This window comes from Condylura cristata, unplaced genomic scaffold, assembly GCF_000260355.1.
Source record: "Condylura cristata isolate star-nosed mole 26May11 unplaced genomic scaffold, ConCri1.0 scaffold00015, whole genome shotgun sequence".
Classification (NCBI taxonomy): domain Eukaryota; kingdom Metazoa; phylum Chordata; class Mammalia; order Eulipotyphla; family Talpidae; genus Condylura; species Condylura cristata.
In genome coordinates, this window is record NW_004567116.1 from 10,112,856 (window position 1) to 10,129,887 (window position 17,032).

At 49.4% G+C, this 17,032-nt stretch overlaps 1 protein-coding gene across 2 annotated transcripts in view; it reads right to left on the reverse strand.

The window, feature by feature from the left end:
• Positions 1-12,584, reverse strand: part of TSPAN18 (tetraspanin 18) — a 122,986-nt gene extending 110,402 nt beyond the window's left edge. For both annotated transcript variants that reach the window (XM_004683568.2, XM_012725443.1), the window contains exon 1: positions 12,506-12,584. The gene's annotated coding sequence lies outside the window, so the exon portion shown is untranslated. The remainder of the gene's footprint in view (positions 1-12,505) is intronic.
• Positions 12,585-17,032: the final 4,448 nt, after the last annotated feature.

The following is a 17,032-nucleotide window of genomic DNA, read 5'->3' on the forward strand; positions in this document are numbered from 1 at the left end:
TGCTCTCTCCATGCTCAAGGGAATGGGGAGACCTGGCAGGTGCCTCGGGATCCCCAGCACCTGAACCAGGAAAAAGGGAAGGGAAGGGGTGTGGGAGGCGGTGGCGGGCAACCTCAGTGTGATCTGTTAACAGCGGGAGAGGAGAAAGAATGAATTCATTTCCTCCCTGTAGTAATTTGTAATATTCACAAACCACGAATCTCACTCAACCTTCCCATTAAAGACAAATGCATAAAAACGCCAGCTGACCCGGAGCCGTGCACACAGGCTGACACTCCCGTCCTGAAGTGCCAGGGCCTGCAACCCACACCCCCCACTCCCAGAGGGGCCTGGAGGGTGTCGGGAAGTGGGTGACTGGAGAGAAGGGAGGCGGCTCTCCCCGCGCTGGTCACTGTGGGGCTGAGGTGGGCCCCCCCGCCCCCCCGGACAAGACCCAAGGAGCTGTGACCCAGCAGCCCAGAGACCAGACAGGTGGCCTCAAGGACCAGGGTTTGGCTGGACACAGTGACCTCTCCACCCCCACAGCAGGGGCTGGGGGAGAGGTCACACATTGAGAGGCCTCCGTGCTCCGAGCAGACCCCTTGATAAGGAGGCATCTCCGTAAAACGCGAGGCCCACGTGACACCGGGGGCGGAAAGGCACGGGAGGGCAGGCGGGAACCACTCCCGGGCCAGCAGTCCCTGGGCAGGGCCCTGTGTGCGAGGAGAGCCACTCGGGGGGACAGAAGCCCTCCAGCCTGGGGCCAGGCCCCTCTCGCGTCTTTCCTTGAGTCCCAGGGAGGGGTCAGCATCAGCCAGACAGTGGCAGGAGACAGACTAAAAAGAGGGGGTCTCTTAGCCCTCCCCAGACTAACCATGCACATTCCTGGGGCTCCCACAGAGCCCCAGAACCCAGTCCTGTGAACATGCCCGGAACAGGCGCAAGTTGGAAGACTCCTGGTCGCCCGCACTGGCTTGCCCGAGTGCCAGGGTGCCCACAGCAGCCGGGCACTGCAGCTCCCCGGGAAGCACACGCTGCGTCCGCACCCTCGGCAGCCCGGCGGGGCAGATGACTTTATCATCCCCATGTTCTAGATAAGAAAACGGAGGCCCAGACATAGTCGCAGGGGAGGATCCTGGACTTGGGATTCGAACCCAGAAATCCTGGCCAGAGCTCTGCCTCCATTGTGCAGAGAAGGGAGGACAGAAAAGCAGAGAGCTGCTGGATGCAGGGTCCCAGGACCGGGTGTGCTGATTTGGGGGTTACCCGTACGCTCGTCTCTTCCCGGCGCTGCGAGGGAAGATGCCCACTTCCAGAAAAAACACAGCTGATGAGGCTTGGGGTTTCCTCCAGCCAGCAGGGAAGAGCCAGAATGAGAACCCGGCCAGCTTACCCCTGTCACCTCAGATCTGCACAAGCCAGGGCATGGCTCGGGGCAGACCCTGCACCTGGAACCTCCATGTCCACATCTGTAAAGGGCCACTTCACCCGCCGGAGGGCTGGGGAGACGGAAGGAGACGCAGGGTACGTGAAAGGCGGCCGCAGATCGCAGGCTCCCCGGCCCCAGAAGGGCTGCACCGAGGGGCTGACATTCACAACGGTGAGCCCCCACGCCCCCCCCCCCCTGATGCGCCTCAGCAAAGAGATTCAATTATGGTCATTATGGTGCACTCAGGAAAACCAGGGAGCAGGCTAATACATTTTAGAAAGATTTGCAACAACAGAGGTTGAATCAAAATCAGTTTTCTACTTAACCCTCAGTTAAACAGAAAACCCATTCGGCCACAAGGCAGCTCATTTCCCGGGATCCAGTCAATCACTTTTTTTAATTGTCTGCCACTTAGATTTGTATTTTGAATTACTCTGAGTCTGCCTTCAAATGTAAAATAAGTTTACTGATGGAGAAAAGGCTGTTGTGAGCCTCTGTGGCTTTGAGCACTGGGCCACACCCTCAAGCCTTTGCTCCCTCCACACTGCATGGGGAACACGGTCTGGGGTCGGGGAACACGCTCTGGGGTCGGGGAACACGCTCTGGGATCGGATGCTCTGCCAGAGATGCAGGAAACCCCACAGCCCACGGGGGAGTGCTTATTCACACCTCCCACCAGCCTCATCCCGCCTGCAAGGAGCAAAAACCCAACATCTGCGGTCACCGGAGACTCCCAGAAGGAGGTGGGGAGGAGAGAGGCTTAGAGGGAATGAAAGGGCTGGATTCCCTGTCTGTCCCGCTTCTAAGCCACAGAGCGGTAGCGAGTGTGGTTGTGGGGACCGTAAGGTGAGAGACCGGGATAAATTCAAGTTAGGAAGCGTGTTCCCACCAAATGGGAAGGAAAGTTCTGGCAGCTGGATAGTCTCTATCATTAACATCCCCCAACTCCCCCCCCCACACACACACAAAGATACTCCAGAAATAGCATCGCCATGAGATACAGCAGCACAGTGCAGTGGGATTTCAGATAAACAAGACACGGGGTGGCGCGTGCTCCGCAGTGGCCCGTCCCATTCACTCGCTTCCTTTTATTTTTCCAGCCACCCTGGGCTCACGTCCTAAATCTGTGAGCTCACGTTCTAAATATTACATGGGACTGATAAGGCAAGGGACATACTTACACTAAAGCTATTCACTGTCTACACAAAATTCTGATTTTACTGGGCACCCTGTGATTTCATTTGCTAGACTCAGCAAACCTTTGCAAGAGGCATGCAGTGCCCAGAGGACCCTGGAAGCAAATGGCAGGTCAGCTCCGGGGCCTCAGCTGAGTGCTGCCGGGGAAGGAATCCCCCATGCTGTGGCAGAGTGGGAGCTGGTGAGCAAAGAAGAGCAGGAAGCCGAACTGATCAGACTTCTGGAAGCAGCCCTGCTGAACATGTGTCTGGGTGTGGACAAAAGCGGGAAACGCTCTGGTCTCTTGTCCCGAGCGGGGGCTTGGGTGATTTCTTCCCATCTAGTCTCCAATCTCTGACACATTGTTTCTTAACAATAAGCAGAACGCATACCCACGCTCATAGACACCCGGGTGCACAACTTGTCTTTTGAGAACAGTCAAATTTTTCAAGCAGATTTCCAACTCACTGAAACGGGTTGGGGTGGGGGATTTTTACATCTCTGTGTGGGGGTGGAACCTGGAGGAACAGGTGGGGAGGGAGAACAGGAGACAAAGAGGGCGGGAAGGGGAAAGAGGAGACGTGGGGAAAGAGGAGACGTGAGTAAAGAGGCCCAGAGCTGGGACCCCCCCAATTGGAAAGTGACTCCCCAGGGCCGGACCGCGGGGCCCTGTCTTACCACCCAGGTCTGCTCTCCCTGCCACCTCTCCCCAGTGGGGAGGCCTGTGGGCTGGCAGGCTGGCGTGCTCTGTGGCCAGCAGGCAGCACCAAGCCCGAGGCCCCTGTTCCCTTACCCTCCACATGGACTGAGAGGCACTGTCCAGCATGGTCCACACCACAGGACATAAGACAGGCCCTGGGGTTTCCCCAGGGACAGAAGGCAGACTCTGCACCCGCCTGCTGGGCCTGGTCCTTCTCCTGTGAGAGCCATTTGCCACTTAGTTCAAGTTCAGTTTAAACAGATGCTGTGATCCTAAGAAGCCCCGAATTTAAAGTCTGGGAGAAAAATCTCAGCTCCGAAGGGACCTTTCCTTCCGAGAGGTTCCCCAGGAGTCTCAGCAGAAATAAAAACGAAAAGCCCTGAATACCTTATCTCCTGGTATTGATGAGATTTTTCACGGCTGCCTCCCCGGACTGCTCTACTGCAAGGGAGAGGTGAGCAGGGAAGGGAGCGGCTCTCCAGGGGGCAGGAGCGGTCAGACCCATCGCCAGGGTAAAGTGCCCTAGGCTGGGACACTCGCGTCCAACTCGGTGCAGAGGGCACTCAGTGACCTTGAGGAGCTGGAGCCAAATGCCTTTGGACTTGGGGCCTCCAGGGTCCCAGGCTCTGTCCTGCACCCCACCTGGGCCAATACTGACTGGACACCCAGAGGCCTTCCTGTATCTCCATTGCCGTCACATTGCAGGACCAGACCCCTGGTCTCCTCCTTGGGGTCTCCTGGACACATCTGACCCCAGCAACAATCTGGGGACATCTCCCTACTGTGTGCCAAGAGCAATGGGAACAGTTGGAACCAGGAGTAGGCAATGGGGGTGCACTGTCTGAGGGGAACTGGAAAACAACAAAAGCCAACTGCAAGCTGACAGTTGGAAACAGCCTTCGGGATAAAACATCATGCCTTGAAAAAAATTCCTTATTGCTCTAAGACCTCAACAAATGCTGTTGACACTGGCGAGTTTTAATAATATGTGTGTCAGCTTCGAATGAGCACTTTTAATTACTTAACTTCTAATGAGCATTGTGTTTACATGGGAGCTAATTCAGAGAACGCCTACTCACGTGGCCAGATCCTCCCGCCACACACACTCAGTCCAGGATCGGATTCTGAATCGTGAGAGTGCCCAAGAGTCGGCTGGCACCCCTGCCCGACGGCAGAAGATCTGTGCAAGAGAAGCACAGTGGTTGCAAGGACGAGGACACCTCTGATCCTTGTGGGGTTCACTCTTCGGGAACTGTCTTGGTAACTTCCTTTTTCCTAACTATCCATCAATGTGGACCTCCCTGGTGGCGCAGGGGTTAAGAGTCTCAGCACTATCAAGCTATCGCCAGCCAATGTGAATTGAGTTCGATCTTCCGCCAGGGAGCTGGCCCACGTGGCACGGCAGACCTCTCCTGTCTCCCCGCTGCTCCTCTCAGTAGTGCATTTCAGTACATCTGCTCATTCTGCTCCCCACTCTGTCTCTGGTGAGTCCTCTCACCCTCTGCATCTCTGGCCTACACACTAGCGTTTGTATGCATCAATAAATAAAAAAAAAAAATCTTTAAAAGAAACCCACCAATATAATTTTGAAAGTGTGATCCTGTAACTCCCTCTGCCTCCCCCCGCCCCTTTTCTATTTCTGTAATGTTTGTTGACTGGTGTGGTTTTGTCTGCGAAATTCACTAAGGGAAAACTTTCACTGTGGGTTTCTTTTCTGGCCACTGTTAGAAATGAGTCCATGTGATTTTAATAATGAAAACGATTATGCTGCAGAACAGGCAGGTATATAAACCCGCTGCCCAGGTGTCTCCACCCCCGGGTGAGCCTTCTGTGCCTGTTGCTTGCTGCCCACTGACAGCTGGAGGCAGGCACTGAGCCTACGACTCCGGGTTCCTGTCCTCGTTCCTGCCACTCAGAAGCTCCAGGACGCTGAGAAAAGGGGTCTGTTTGCCCAGATGGGGTGTCCTGCTCATTGGTGAGTCGCTGCCAGCAGGCACCTTTCAGTGGGTTCCCAAGAACCTGGACCCCCTACCACCTCTTCCTTCTACACTCACCCCTAGATGGTCTCATTAAGACCAAAGGTTTAAAATGTTCACAGTAAGCCGATGACTTCCAAATGGCTCTCTACACCCCCAACTTCACGGGTCAACTCCAAGTCTGTAGCCGCCTCCATTGGCTGTGTCCCCACGGTCACAGCCTGGCGCTGCCCGGATTTCACCACCTCCAGTACAAGCTCTATGGCTGTGCCTGATGCCTCTGTTGTTCTCCCTGCCCACCCATCCATGCCTCCATCGATTCTTCTTTCAGAATAGATTTCAGCACCTTCACCATTGATTGGTACTTCCAAACCACTACATCTCTTGCCTGGATTCTAACTTCAGGCTCATGCTACTCTACCTACTTCCTAGAGACTTCACCCAGCAGCAGGCGTGACCTCACTCAACTGCAAGTTTGAACCTCCACCTCTCTCGCCAACTTCCCATCACGTGCAGAAACATGATCAGAGTCCTCATTCTGGCTGGCAGCTCCCTCCTGGCGTCCTCGCCTACCAAGCCACCCTTCCTCCACCAACCTCCAACATGCTAATTCCTGTCCACCTAATGGCTGTCATCCTGCTGACTCCTCTGCCAGGCGGCAGGCTCTTCTCACAAGTCAAGCTTGTTCCTCACTACTCAGGTCTGTGCTCAGATACCAGCTGATTGGGAAGGGCTTCCCAGAACCCCCCTTCAAAATGCTACTTACTGCTCACTCCTGCCCCTCCTGCAGCTCGTAGTGCCTGACAATTGATCGTTTGGTCTCTGTCTCCCCCAACTAGGAGACAAATGCCACCAAGGCAGGGATTTGCTGTTTTGGTCACTACAATATTCCCATGTGCACAACAGTGCCAGCCAGGTACATAGTAGGGAACTGACAATTAGCTGCTGAATAAATGAGCGTGGGCTCACATTTGACACGTCCCCTCAGACCAAGTCTAGAATACATGTTGTTATCATCACACCTTTTTGGCAGATAGGTGGAAACTGAGATTCAGTTAGTGAAAGAATTTACCTCCAGGGTCCCTCTCAGAGAGTGATAAAATCATGCTTAATACATGGACTTCAGAGGAAAGGAAACAACAGGGGAAAAGTCAACAAAGCCAAAAGTTGATTCTTCGAAAAGATTAACAAAGGCAAAAATGTTATACACAGACTAGCTAAGAAAAAGGAGAGAAGATACAAATTACTAATATCAGAAATGAAGCGGAAACGCCACCATAGTTCTTGTGAACATTAAAGGGATAATAAAAGAATATCATCAATAATTCTAGGCTCACAAATATGATGTTCTAGATGAGATAGGCCAAATCTGCCAAAGCTCTTCGAAGAAGAAGTAGATGTTCTGACATTTTAGTAGGGCTCCATAAAGCGGCTATTCCTGAGATCTGTCATGTCCCCCAAGGACGAGAACACGAAGAAAGACATTGGAAAGTCAGCTGAGAAAGGCAAAGACCCAGTGAAGGAATCTGGGGCACAGGCTGAAAAGAAGCGGACTGAGGGCGAAGTTCCAGACAAGCTCAACCACCTGGTCTTACTCAACACAGCCACCTAGGATAACTCTATAAGGAAGACAAACAACAGCTGTTGTGTCTGAGGAACTGAAGGTGTGTGGGTCCTGGTTCAGGAGCTCCTTATAGGGACTTTTTAAACTGGTTTGGAAATAGCACTCAAGCAATTTACACCAGAAACATCAAGGATGGTGATGCCCCAGCTACGGGTGAAGATACATGAAAAGGTTGCACCAAGTGTACATTTTGGTAAATAAAACTATTAAATTAAAAAAAAAGTCATAGATACTCTGGATAGGCCTAGATCTTTTAGATAAATTGAATCAATAATTAAATACCTGTGAAAACATAAAGCACCCGGCCCAGATAGCTTTACTGGTGATGTTTACTACCAAACATTTAAGAAGTGGAAAGTGTACCAATGCTCAACAATCTCTTCCAGAAGACACAAGCATAGAGAAAACTTTCTAACTCATTTTATGAGGGCTAGCATTAGTCTAATACTAATACCAGACAAAGAAAACTATGGACCAGTATCTCTCACATAGACGCAAAGATCCTCAACAATTATTAGCAAATATGTATTAAAAATGTACACTATGACCAAATGGGGTTTATCCCAGGTAGGCTAAGGTGTTTATAATTCAAAAACCAGTGGATGACATCTGAAAACAAACAAAAAATGTGACCGTACCAAAAAAAAAAAAAAAAGGCATTTGAAAAATTTCAATACCCATTTATGATAAAAATTCCCAGCAAACTAGGAATATTGGGGAATTTCTTTAACTGGATAAAGATTTACCAAAACCATAGTGAACATCATACTTTCTGGTGAGAAACTTTAAACGCTCCCAGTAAGGTCAGAAACAAGGCAATTACATGCCCTCTCATTACTGCTTCCAACACTTTATTGGAAGTCCTAGCTGACGCAATAAGATGTAGGATTTATTTTTACAGATTGGGGAGGAAGAAATTGTCTTTGTTTTCAGATGACATAACTGTCCTTGTAGAACATCTGAAAGAATTGAGCAGCAAAAGTTTTGGAACTAAAACATTTATAGTGAAGTAAGGTTGCAGAATACAAGGTTAATAAGCAAAACCCAATCATGTCACTATATTTCAGCAATCAACAAGCGGAGTTTGAAATTAAAAACCATATACCATTTGCACTACCACCAAAGGAAGTGAAATACTTAGGTATAAATTTAATTATATATTTAACACACACACACACACACACACACACACACATATATAAGACCTATATGAGAAAAACTACAAAACTGTGATAAAAGATACCAAAGAACTAAATAACTGAAGAGCTGATTCCTGTTCATGGACAGCAGCCTCAATTTTGTTGAGATTTCATTCCTCTCAACTTACTCTAGATTCAATATAATTCCAATCCAAATCTCAGTGAGTTATTTGGTGGCTATTGACAAAGGGATTCTTAAGTCCAACAAGAGAACCAACACAATATTGGGGTAGAACAAAGTCAGATACTGACTCTCCCCTACTTTCATGCTTACTTAATATAAAGATACAGTAATCAAAACATGTGGTGTTGGCAAAGGAATAAACAAATAGTTCAATGGAACAGCATAAGGAGACCAGAAACTAATTCCCATAAATATTATCAACTGATTTTTGACAAAGGAGCAAAAGCAATCCAGTAAAGAAGTAATCTTCTCTACAAATAGTTGTTGGACAACTTGATACCACATGCAAAGTAGACTCGACACACATATCTTACAACCTCCTCAAAAAAAACTAAAAATGATTACAATTGAGATGGAAAAAAAAATGTACAAAATGATGTAAAAATAAACTGTTATAGGCCCTCCCTGGTGGCGCAGCAGGTTAAAGCACAGCACTGAGAAACTTCAGGCAGTTCCACATGAGTTCGATTCCTGCCTGCCCCGGAGGTGACCACATGGCGCGGCAGACCTCTCCTGACCCGCCCGCTGCTCCTCTCAGCAGTGTGCTTTGTCGATCTGCCTGTTCTGCTCCCCACTCTGTCTCTGGTGAAGTCTTTCGCCACCCTAAGTCTCTGGCCTGTACCCCAGTTCTGTATGCACAAATAAATAAATCTTTAATAAATAAATAAATAAAAATAAACTGTTATAAAATTAAAAAAAAAAACTAAAAATGGGTGATGTAGCGTGATATAAAATGTAAAACAACAGAACTCCTAAAGGACAACACGAGAGAACAATCTAAGTGACTTTGGTTATAGCAATGACTTTTTAGATACAATACCAAAGACACAGTCCATGATAGCAATAATTGATTAAAGCTGGACTTCATTAAAGTTTTAAAATTCAGCTCTGTTAAAGATACTGCCAGGAGAATAAGAAACCACAGACTGGGTGAAAATATTTGCAAAAGATACATAGACAAAGGACTACTATTCAAAATATGTAAAGAATCCATCAAACTCAACAGGTAAATAAAAAATCCAATTAAAAATGCCACAAGACTTGAATATACATCTTGCCAAAGATCCACAGATGAGCGTAGGGAAAGATATTTATCAGTCAATAGGGAATTACAAACTGAAACAACAGTGAGATACTACTTCACGCCTATTAGAATGGCCAAAATCCCAAACACTGATAGTATCAAATGCTGACAAGGATATGGAGCAAGGGAAACTCTGAGACACTGCTGATGAGGATGCACATGGTACAGTTTGGAAGACAGTTTGGCAACTTCTTACAAAATTAAACAAGCTTTTACCAGGTGATCCAGCAGTTAAGTTCCCTAGTATTTACCCAAATGAGTTGAAAACTTAGGTTCACACAAAGACCTGTATACAGATGTTTACAGCAGCTTTACTGATAACTGCCAAAGCTTGCAAGCAACCAAGAGGTCCTAGTGTCTCCATACAATAGACTCTTATTCAGCACTAAAAAGAAAAGAATTATTCACAGTAGCCAAATCATGGAAGCAACCCAAATAGCCATTGTCAGATGAAGGACTAAGCAAGATGTGGTTTATACATACAAAGTCATATTATTTAGCTTTTCAAGTAGAGGAAATTCTGACATCTGCTACAACATGGACCCTAAGGATATTATACTAGGTGAAATAAGCCAGTCACAAAAAACACTACTGTGTTCTTTCATTTACATGAGGTACTTAAAGTCGTCAAAATCATTGAGATGGAACATGAAATGGTGGTGGCCAGGAGCTGGGAGGGGAGGGGAATAGAGACTTACTGTTTTATGGGTTCTGACTTTTAATTTCCCAAGATAAAAAGAGCACTGGAGATAAAAGTTGGCGGTGGTTACACAATACAAATATCCTTAATACTGCTGAGTTGTATATTTTAAAAGAGTTAAGACAGTAAGTTGCATGATATGCATGTTTTAACATTTTCTAATGATTTAAAAATGAGATATTGTATTATGAAAAGCCATGAAAGAAACTTAATCAGGATGTGGGAATCACTGACCCCATCACCGGTAACCAAGCCAGCATGGTACTAGCCTAAGTACAGAGCTATAAACAAATGGAATAGAATTGAAAGTCCAGAAATAAGTTTATATTGGTTTCTCCACAAAGGTGCATGACTATTCAATGGGAAAAGAATAATCTTTTCAACAAGTGGTGCTGGGATAACTGGATATCCACATGCCAATGAGCACATACATTGAACCTCTTCCTCACACCATTTATCAATACAAATACTAACTCAAAATAGATCAGTGACTTCAACATAAGCACCAAACATATAAAATCTCAGAAGAGAACACAGGGTTAAGTCTTCATGACCTTGGATTTCACAATGGATTCTTAGCTGTGACACCAAGAGCCGAGTACAGCTTCTCCTGGGGGAGCCGGCCTCAGTCTGCCCCTCCCTGACCCCTGCTTCCCAATGTCAGATCTCAGCAGGAGGAAGATTCCACTGCCTTCTAGAAGTTGCCTTCACTATCGCAGCCTGCTGAGGAGGGCTGGCCGGGAAGATCAGGACATCAAGGGACTTCTCATCCTGCCTTGGCTATGAACTCTGTGCAGGGCTGGGTGGAGAAGTAGGGAAGGCCACTGTGGAGGTATACCCCACCTGTCAGAATGGCGACACTGTGGGCACTGTGAGGAGCCACAGTGGGTGTGTGGGTGCTGTCATCGGCACTTTGAGGTGTGGCTGTGGGTGCAGGGTGCTCTGTGGATGTAGAGGGGTACTCTGTGGGAGCCTTGGTAGACACTGTGGGTGCTATGGGGTGCAGAACACACACTGCCCTTGGGCAGGAGTCCCATGTTTGGGTCCTAACCTTGCTGTTTTTGGAGGGAAAGCCTGCAGTCACTGACTACTTCTCCAAACTCCAGTTGTCCTCTGCAAAAGGGCTTATTAATACCTGCCTGGGGGGCTCAGAGATTATCTACAAAAGGGTCCAGTGAAGACCATCCGCAGTGACATGTAATCCATGGGAACGAAGCCTCAGGAAGAATTTTTCACACCCCACACCCCAGTGGTGTCAGAACAGAGAGCTGACACAACCCAGGCCCACCTCGTAACCCTATTTTAGATCCTGCACAGAAAGAGGTATGCGTCTCCAGGATAACCCCGCTATAAATTCACAGACGCCCAGCTCTCACACCCCAAGAGCCACTGCCACCTCGAGGTGGCACATTATTCCAGAGGCTGCCGTGGCTCAAAGCAACAGGCATGTCCTGCAGGCCGCTCCCCACCTTCACAACCACCTGCGAGGCGCATGCTATCTGCCCATTTTAGAGACAGGAAAACTGATCCCAAGTCAAACAGCTAGTGAAGGGCAGAGCTAGACACAGCCCCCAGCAGAGGTTTCCCACAGCAGCACACGCTTGTCTGCCAGTCACTACGGTCTCTTTACATTTCCTTGCGACCCCATCACCTGCTTCCTGGACAACAAGAGAGGAAAAACCCCCTCTGGGAGCAGGAACAGCAGCTCCCACTCTTGCTACTTTTCTCTGAACTTAGAGATTCTTTCCTCTCGTGCAGTGAGGTCCCTGGCCACCTCTCTTGAGGTCCCCCCAAGCAGAAACCTGCCTAGCAGAAAGGTCATGGGGAAGTTAAGCTTATTCCTCGCTTCAGCACCATCTCCTGAATTAGAAAGCCAGGCGGATGGGGCCCTGTGATAAGGCTGTGTGGCTGCCTAAGGGGATCAGGGCGGCCTCTGAGGGTGGCAGCTGGCAGGGCAGGGTGAGCTGGGGCACAGAAGCGGTGGAGCAAGAGGGAGCCCTTGCGGCACCCCACCTGACCGCTCCTCGGTGGCCAGTCCTCTAGGGCCTCGGGCATGCCCACGTTATCTCCCAGTGGGGGCCAGTCACCAGCCTAGAATAATCTTGGCCAGCAGCTACACCGGGCAAAAGTGAGAGACTGAGCCAGGAAGCAGGTGATGGTGTCCCAGGGAAGATGCAGAGGTCAGCAACGAGGAAAGTGGTTGAGACAACAAATGTCACCAGGCGCCTGGGCACAGCACTTTACAGTATGTACACCCCACCCTCCACAGCAGCCCTCGGCGTGGGGATGTGGGAGTGTCTTCTGTTTAAGAATCCGGGGATGGTTTTCTGAGCCTTCTCCGCATCGTCTCCCCAAACCAGCCCGGGGCTGCGTCTTGTGCCCCCTTTTAGAGATCAGAAAGCCAAGACCCCCAGAGACGTATAGGAAGAGCCCCGCCCTGTGGCTGGGTCCTACCTCTTTCAGATGACGTCTCTGCCTTTCTGGGGCATCAAGATAGCTCGAGCTCTCCTGACGGTAGCTTCAGGATAAATTCTAGAAGGAACAGAGAGAGAGAGATCGATATTAAAAAGGCCAGGTGAGTGGGGCCGGTGGCGTCTGGGGGCTGCTCAGTCCACATGCTCACCCCCTCCTCAAAGAGTCCCCTCCCCTTCTGTCTCTGCAGGTACAGACGCCAGACAGGGAGCCCGGGGCCAGAAAGTCAGCACGAAGCACCCAGCCCCCCAGAGGCCCTCAGGACGGCCCCCTGGAGCCGTAGATTGGGGCTTATCTTCAGCCCTAAAATCAGCACAGGCGCCTGTACAATGTCTGTGCTGTGACATCGGGCATGCTAATCACTGCATCACATCACGTATCTTTGCTTCTAGCTAGAATATTATCAACTTAATGTGGGAACTCCATTTTCCTCAGGCCAGAAGAGGCATCTGAGAAACTCTGAAAGTGGGAAAGAGCATTAATCACTGCCTAATGCATGCAGACTCTTGGAGCAAACCAATGCCTTCAAGATTTTGGCATTCAAGAAAAGATAAGTAGCAAGAGAAGTCTCCGGTGGTGAGAAACCACGCAAGCCCAGAGTGCAAGGGCCAGAAGACCAGCCACTCGCCTCCTTCCTCTCTGTCAGTGTGGAAGAGTCTCCAGGTCATGGGCGAAGAGTGAACTTCGCCACATCCGGGCCATATTCTTGCCAGCCCAGGTTTGGGTCAGGGTCCCTGGGGGCCCGGCTTGCTCACATGCACAGCTGAGAGGCCGACACAAACTTACAGCTGAGGTCCCTGTGCCCTCTGACAGTGGACACCACTACAGCAGTGAACTGCGAAAGCAGGACTTCACGGTGGATATGCCCAGGCCATATCCCTGACATGGGGCAGAGCCGGCAGGACTAGGACTCAGGTCCGCGGGAAGCCAAGCCACGGGAGCGGATGAGCCAGGGAGAGCGGGGTCCAGTCCACTCCAGAGGACCTAGCATCGGAAGGGGTTCTCAGAACTCCTTGGGGAACACCAGGGATCTCGACTGAGGTGGCTCTTGCTCCCACATCCACCCAGCAGCGTCAGACAGAGGCTGCAATCAGGAATTCACACCCCCACACACACACACACACAGCCTCACGTAAATACGTCGCATGTATAATTATTATTAAAAGCAGGGGCTTTTCAAAAGTTCATGTTATGCCATTTAGCTTTCAGACCAACATTAGTTTCTATTTTTACTAACCACCACCCCCCCCAAAAAAAGAAAAACCTGAAGAAAATGTTCACATTTACGACAAGTGTCAAAAGCAGAGCAGGCTCAGCGGCTTCTGTGGAGTAAGGGGACACCCCAGCTACTCCACAGTGTATGCCTCCTGCCATTCCGGTTACTGCAGGGCTTAGCTATTATTTTGTAGGTTACTTTTTTTTTAAATAAGATTTATTTATTTATGCACACACAACTGGGGTACAGGCCAGAGGAGCAGGGGCCGTGAGAGGATTCACCAGAGACAGAGTGGGGAGCAGCACAGGCTGACTGACGAAGTACACTGTTGAGGGGAGCAGAGGGCAGGTCAGGAGAGGTCTGCCGCGCCATGTGGGTCACCTCCGGGGCCGGGGATCGAACTCATGCTGAAGTGGCTTTAGCTTCTTGTGCTGTGCTTTACCCACTGTGCCCCCCAGGGAGGGCCCTTTGTAGGTTACTTTTAGAAAAATTTTAGAAAATGTGAATTCATGGTAAGTGCTATTTCACTTTGTGCCTTATCAGCTTATGACGGGCTCACAGGAACATTGTGCTTTTGGGTAGCAAGGCAAACCAGCACGTGCATATACACAGATGCACGATTGTAGTAATACACCAAGGGTGTAGAGATACATACATACACGTATATACATATATGCACATACACAATGTTATAGATCTATACTTTATTAAAGTGAAAGTTCTTCCTTTCCCATGCAGCCTGTTCTCCATCGAGAGCCGTTGCAAAGCCTTGGCACCACGGCCTTCTGGACCGTATTCACCAAATCATCTACCTCTGTGCATAGGTATGTGTGGGCGTGCGTCCCTAGGGGCCCCAAGCAGACAGCACGGCTTTCAACGCCAGAGGACCTCCCCCCCCCCCCCCGTGTCCAACAGCTCCGCTTCCCAGGGCTATCACGTCTGTGTGAGGACACATAGACCTCTGGACCTTCTGGACCTGTCTGTCCACCGCTGCATGGTGTCCCATGCAGACGTGGGCCATAACTCCACTCACCTCACCCACCATGGGCATGCTGGCTATTTCCGTGTCTGGCCATCACTGCCTGACCGTGTGCTTCTCTCGGTGCCCACATCTCCATGTGGCGATGCCCATGCAATCCCGAAGCCAGGTGTCCAGCAGAGGGGAGGGTGCTCAGAGGCCCTGCCCATCACACACGTGGACAGACGCTGGCAAAGGCCTTCTCCAAATGCTGCCCAAACAGCGGCGCAGAAGGAGCTCCCTTCTGTGGGTATTAACCCGGACCCAGGCTTTAGGGTTCTTTTCCAGTGGCCTGCGAGGCAGAGACCGTGACCCCAGGCAGGAGTTTAATTTCTTGGCTCTTGCAGATGTCCACAGCTCCACCGCTGAGGGCCGCCTCTGAGGAACTCAGGCCCACCTGAGCCGGGAACTACATTACCAGCTCAGAACTGATAATGAGCTTTTATGGGCACTGGGGACCGCGAGGAACATGTATTAATGTCAAATATCCCCATCAGCCACACAGCCCGGGTGAATGTCACACATTATCGAAATTAAAGGCCGCAGCCACGCCGCCGGAAGGAGCTGCAGGCTGCATGTCAGGCGGGCGGGCAGGACCGTCAGGAACAAAATGACTTTCCAGGCTTTGCGCTCCTGAGCCTGAAGCTATCTCCTGTCTTCGTGGAATTCTGCCTCCCCGCAGCCTGTGAGATTAGTTTATTACCAGTCTGCCAGGAGAAGCAAAATCCCGCACTAATCCTAACTCCCATTTAAGCAAATCTGTATTGTGTGAGAGGAGCCAGCTGCGTTTGGAATTCTCCCCCTACACCCCCACTTCCCAACCCCCTGAGGTCTCATTTCAGCCCCTCCTCTCCCAGAGAGCAGATGTCAGACCTTCAGCTCTTCTGGGAGAGAGGAAAGAATCTCAGGTTTGGGGCCAAGAGGAGGCCTGGGGCTGGGTGACAGGAGGGCTGAATCTAGTGGTCACTGTGGGCTTGGTGGTCGTGGAAAGGAAAGGCCGTCATCTTCCCCTTCCCAAACTCCCTCAGGCTTGGCACAAATATCCCGCCAGGGTTGACATGACCCGGGCTGCCATTCTGAGCCCACCTCTCTATGGCAGTTCTCAACTCGCCTCGTCTCCTTCAATGTTATTTCATTATAACATCGATTAAAAAAAAAAATCCAATCCAGCTAATGCTGAATGAATGGATGGTATGTGAGGACCTGCTTTCTCTTAAAGTTGCAGCTCCCAAGAATCTACCAACTTTGAGTGACTAATGGCAATTCTGGGACCTTGAGCAAGTCACCTTCCTTTGGGGGCTCTCAACTCCCCACCTGGAAGGCATGGCTAAGGAACTACAGCTGAGAACACTTATGGTGCTTTGAAGATTAAGTGAGAAATATATACAGTTGACCCCTGAACAATTAACACAGGCAGTTAAAGACACACAGGCAGCAAAAAACACACAGGCAAAATTTAAGTTCTGATAGCTTGCTGTTGACCAGAGTTCTTATTGATAACAATGAACTCATATATTGTGTGTTCTAGGTATCAGACTCTGTATTCTTACCACAAAGCAAGTTAGAGAAAAGAAAATGTTATTAAGAAAATCCTAAGGAAGAGGAAATATACTTATGTGCTATGGGGGGAAAATCCACATATAAATGGGCCCACACAGTTCAAACCCATGTTGCGTGAGGGTCAAGCGTATATAGGACCTAGTGAGAGTCTATATCACCACGTCTTAATTTTTTAAGACTCTGGATTATAACCACACCCTAATGTTATGGGCTTCTAAATTAAGAACAATGCCAGTTAATTACGACAGGTCACTTTTTATAGGATGTATATTAGTGTCAAAAACCTTAGAAGAGAGAGCCCTTCCTGGTGGTGCAGCAGGTTAAAGCACAGCACTATGAAGTTATCTGCAGCCGCCACAGCACGAGTTCGATCCCCGCCTGGGAGGTGACCCACATGGCACAGCAAACCTCTCCTGACCTGCCTGCTGCTCCCCTCAGCAGTGTAATTCAATCAATCTGCCTGTTCCAGTCCCCCTCTGTCTCTGGTGAGTCCTCTCACCCCCTGCACTTGTGTGGCCAGTACCCCAAATTTGTATGCATAAATAAAAAAGTTCTTTAAAAATACTTCAGAAGACAGAAAAGAGTAAAGTATCTTAAATCCTTAAACTATAGTGAGAGCGTTACCAATGGTAATGAGTGGGATGCTGACCAGTCCTTCCATTTTTCAAGGTCTGATTCAAAACTTAGCTCTATGTCTTCTTCTTTCTTGTAGAGT